Genomic DNA, 5153 nt, shown 5'->3' on the forward strand with positions numbered 1-5153 from the left:
TTTATCCAACTATTATTTTCCTTTTATCGCTAAAAAAAAGTTTTAAAAAGGAAAATTAAAGATTTGAGTGCAATCAGTGTAAAATCAGATTAAGTATGGTTTTTCTTTTCCCTGGGACAGAAAAAAACAATGCCCAGCTCACAGTATATAGGAATATGTCACAACAAATAATCAGAAGACAGGTTTCTCCAAGCTAGTATTCCTCCTTGTACAGTGTGGTATTCAAAAGCAGTATTGTCACGATTATGCATATTCTCATTAACTAGGTACAGCAGAACTACTTAAAGGGAAACCGATTTCTCATGCCTCAATGAAAGGGGAGTGTAGAAAACAATAATTAGGCTGAATAAGGAATTTTAAAGGGCACAAAAAAAAATTCAGAGTGAAAAGAACAGAGAATTTAGAAAGCCAAAAAAAAAAGGTTTTTATTTTATTTTTTTGTTGTTTTTAAAAAAGCAAGTAATGTGACGGTAGAAACCCACACAATCTCCCTCAATCCCACCTGCCACTTTGAGTCCTAATTGCCCATCTGCAAGGACAGAAACCCACTCTAAATTGACCAGCATCGGCTTCCGCAAGTCTTCTCTTCACTCTCCCTCCTGTTAAGACCGATTCCAAAACCAATCAGCAAAGGACAAAGAATTCTTTACAGAGTGCAATTAGTGTTTTCCACGTCCACCTTCAAAAGCATGATGCTCTTCATGGGGTTTATAAAATACTGCTTTAAAAGTTACGTGGGCCCAGCACTTTCGGAGGCCGAGACGGGCGGATCACGAGGTCAGGAGATCGAGACCATCCTGGCTAACACGGTGAAACCCTGTCTCTACTAAAAAATACAAAAAACTAGCCGGGCGAGGTGGCCGGAGCCTGTAGTCCCAGCTACTCGGGAGGCTGAGGCAGGAGAATGGCGTAAACCCGGGAGGCGGAGCTTGCAGTGAGCTGAGATCCGGCCACTGCACTCCAGCCTGGGCGACAGAGCGAGACTCCGTCTAAAAAAAAAAAAAAAAAAAAGAAAAAAAAAGTTATGTGGGGCAGAAGTTCATAGATCTTTTCTAAAACAGTCGCTTCACCCACTAAAGAGGCATTTACATTCCAGAGTTGGACGACGTCTTCTCGGTCCCGAACACTGACACTAACTCCTATTACTTCGTCATCTGCTGCAGCACAGTCTGTGAACTGTTTCTCGATGGTTGCTAACGGCAACACCTTCCAAACTGTGGACGTGCTGTCCTTGGGGACTTTCATCGTCCATACGCCGCCCTTTGCATTACTCTCCTCTTCCCAAAGTGGTTGCCTCTCTCCTCTCATTAAATGATAACTGCATCTCAAAGGCAGGCTAGTCACAGGAGGGATATTATTGTATACACTCCAGAATATCTGTACTGTCTGTACTGTGTAGATTTTCTTCAGATTTCATGCGCACTCAGCTGCTGTGGCACCAGGGAGGGATCTGTCGAGCCAGAAGGTCCAGGGCGAGTGCAGTGGGACCACGCCCGGTTTGGGGTGCAGCGCCCACAGCTGCTGCAGGCCGAGAGGCAGCTCGGGGGCGGTGGCCATCTTTTTTTTTTTTTTTTTTAACACGGAATCTCACTCTGTTGCCCAGGCTGGAGTGCAATGGTGTAATCTCGGCTCACTGCAACCTCTGCCTCCTGAGTTCAAGTGATTCTCCTGCCTCAGCCTCCCAAATAGCTGAGATTACAGGCGCCTGACACCGTGCCCGGCTAATTTTTGTATTTTTAGTAGAGACAGTGTTTCACCATATTAGTCAAGCTGTTCTCGAACTCTTGACCTTGTGATCTGCCTGCCTCGCCTCCCAAAGTACTGGGATTACAGGCATGAGCCACCGCACCCGGCCAAAATAACAGTTTTAAATGCACATAATTATAAAGCAAAACAATTGTATTGAAATAGCTATCAGAATAGTTAAAATATTTGTGATATTATATTGCATGTACTTACTTTTTAAAATTTTTTTATTTTTTGAGACAGTCTTGCTTTGTTGCCCAGACTGAAGTGCAGTGGTGTGATCTTGGCCCACTGCAACCTCTGCCTCACGCATTCAAGCGATTCTTGTGCCTCAGCCTCCTGAGTAGCTGGGATTACAGGGATTTGCCACCATGCCCGGGTAATTTTTGCATTTTTAGTAGAGATGAGGTTTTGCCATGTTGGCCAGGCTGGTCTTGAACTCCTGGCCTCAAGTGGTCCGCCCACCTCGGCCTCCGAAATTGCTGGGATTATAGGCGTGAGTCATCATGCCTGGCCTGTCATGCATATATTTATTGACGGTTATAATTATTCTCTTTCTTCCTCTACCATTTTGAATAACGTGATTTGTTGGTAGTAAAGTTTACAATTTAATGTATAGATTACAGGATATCAAGACGGGATTGTGACTAAACCAGAGAAGAAGTGAACATCACCCAAGTTCCCGGCAGTGGGAGATGGAAGCAGTAACTGCTGGGGCTTTGGATGTCCCTGTCTGAGCAAAGAATACGAGTGTTTCTTGTTTGATTGAGGTACGTTTACATTACTGTGGGTGGTAACATGTTCTGGTTGTTTCATGGAAGTTTAAGAAGGGAATGCAGGTTGGAAATGGAAGTTGAGTGACCAAGAGTGAGTGGACTGCGGCAAGGTCCGAAGACCGACCCCACTCAGCCCCTCTCCAAACCTCTTTCTTTCCATCATGACTTCTTGAACTTCAGAGCCGGGACGGTTAGAGAGGACATTTCCAGACTCTTATGCAGCTGGGATTTCCACAGCTTCTGCCAGGAAAATGCAAACAAACCAGAAAGGGAAGGCACTGGGAGGAAGTGGCCACACAGCTCTTCTGGCTGCATCGTGGTGGAAGCATTTCGGTTCTTCTGAGGCGGCTGCAGCAGGGGCCCTAGTTCCAGATCAACTCCTGGCTTCAGGGTGCTAAGCAGGTGTCAGCAGCTTTGTGACTTGGAGCCTCCTGTACCGCAACATGGGTAGCGAGGGTCTTGAGTCAGCAGCAGTGGTAGAAGCTCTCCAGCTAGGCTCATTTTACAGTGAGATTCAGGGGATATTCCTGGAAGTTCAGCCTAGAGTTGGCCTCTCAACCCTTCCAACGTGTCTGAAACCAACCAGATCACCCTCGTCAGCCCATTCTGGTTAGGCCTGCTGGGTGGACACTGTTGTCTGCAGTGGAACACTGACCAATCACTGTATTTTATTTTTGTTTCTCCCTCACCCCCTCTTTTTCTGCCTTTTATTACATTGACACTTTTCCTTCTACTCATTTGAAAATTATTCCTTTTCTTTTTCTTTCTTTAATGGTTAGCCATAATTATTGTTTGTATTTATGTTAATTTCCCCTGTCAATTTCTGAAGTTTATCGACATACATAACTTCCTTTTCAACAAGACAGCACCTTAGCATATTCTCACTTCCTCTGGCCACTGCCACTCTACTACCAAATAAGTTTTCTGTGGTGCTCCCAGGGAAAGGGCTGAGGAGCGGGGAGGGAGGGAGGCAGCAACCTTGCTGGTTGTGATATTGTCAAAAACTGGAAGTGTATCATTCCTAACTCATACTTTTACCTCTTTAAAAAATTGTGCTGGTCAGGCATGGTGGCTCATGCCTATAATCCTAGCACTCTGGGAGGCCAAGGCAGGAGAATCACTTGAGTGCAAGAGTTCAAGACTGGCCTGGGCAACACAGGGAGATCCTGTCTCTACAAAAAATTTAAAAACTAGCTGGTGTGGTGGTGTGCACCTGAAGTCCCAGCTACTCAGGAGGCTGAGGCAGGAGGATTGCTTGAACCTGAGAGGCCGAGGCTGCAGTGAGCCTTGATTGTGCCACTGCACTCCAGCCTGGGTGACAGAGTGAGACCTTGTCTCAAAAAATAAGTAAATAAATAAATAAAAGTGTGCTGAAGAACAACATATCTCCATAGGTACCATGAAAGAATATTAGCAAACTGGAAAGCCAATGCTTATTTAATGGGGCTTGGTTCAGTTACTTTTCCAAAGACCTTGGAATCAAATTTCTACTGCCTTTTCTGTGTATACATTCAACAATTCAACACATATTTATTGAGTAACTACTCTGTGCCAAACACTGTTGTATGCTTTTAGGATGCATCAGTGATCAAAGCAGGCAAACATTCCTGCCATCAAGCTTACCATCTTTTATTTTTTATTTTTTATTTTTGAGAAGGAGTCTCACTCTGTCACCCAGGCTGGAATGTAGTGGCGAGATCTTAGCTCACTGCAGCCTCCACCTCCTGGGTTCAAGCTATTCTCCTGCCTCAGTCTCCCAAGTAACTGGGATTACAGGCACATGCCACTACACCTGGCTAATTTTTGTATTTTTGTAGAGGTGGGGTTTCACCATGTTGGCCAGGCTGGTCTTGAACTCCTGACCTCAAGTGATCCACCTGCCTCGGCCTCCCAAAGTGCTGGGATTACAGGCTTGAGCTACCGCACCCAGCCAAGCTTACTTTCTAACAGGGGAGAAAGGTCATAAAATGAGCATAATAAATATGTACGTTATAGAGTGTGTAAGGAGGTGATAAGTTCCATGGAAAAAAGGGACAAGTAGGCAGGGTTGGGGGACAGGTAATGCTGGCGGAGAGGAGCAGATCATGGTATTCAGTCAAGTAGTCAGTGTGGGCCTCATTGAGAAGAAAATACTTGAAGCAGGTGAGGGGGTGAGCCGAGCAGATATCTAGGGAAAGGTGTTCCCAGCAGAGGGGACAGCCACAGCAAGGCTCCAAGCCTTACATCCTGGAGCAAGCCTGGTGCATTTTATCTTATTTTAAATATGCTATTGAGAAGCACTCTCTCTTTGCTTGTCTGGAATCCAGGACCTTAAATTTCTGCTTCTGGCCGGGCGCAGTGACTCACGCCTATAATCCCAGCACTTTGGGAGGTCGAGGCAGGTAGATCATTTGAGGTGAGGAGGTCAAGACCAGCCTGGCCAACATGGTGAAACTCCGTCTCTACTAAAAATACAAAAATTAGTTGGGTGTGGTAGTGTGCGCCTGTAATCCCAGCTACTCAGGAGGCTGAGACAGGAGAATTGCTTGAACCTGAGAGGCAGAGGTTGCAGTAAGCCGAAATTGTACCACTGCATTCCAGCCTGGGTGACAGACCAAGCTTCCGTCTCAAAAAAAAAAAAAAAAAAAAAAA

At 45.4% G+C, this 5153-nt stretch overlaps 1 pseudogene; it reads right to left on the reverse strand.

Moving 5' to 3' along the window:
- Positions 1-555: 555 nt before the first annotated feature.
- On the reverse strand, positions 556-1557 carry LOC105532248 (annotated as a pseudogene).
- Positions 1558-5153: the final 3596 nt, after the last annotated feature.

This window comes from Mandrillus leucophaeus, unplaced genomic scaffold (assembly GCF_000951045.1).
Source record: "Mandrillus leucophaeus isolate KB7577 unplaced genomic scaffold, Mleu.le_1.0 Scaffold944, whole genome shotgun sequence".
Classification (NCBI taxonomy): domain Eukaryota; kingdom Metazoa; phylum Chordata; class Mammalia; order Primates; family Cercopithecidae; genus Mandrillus; species Mandrillus leucophaeus.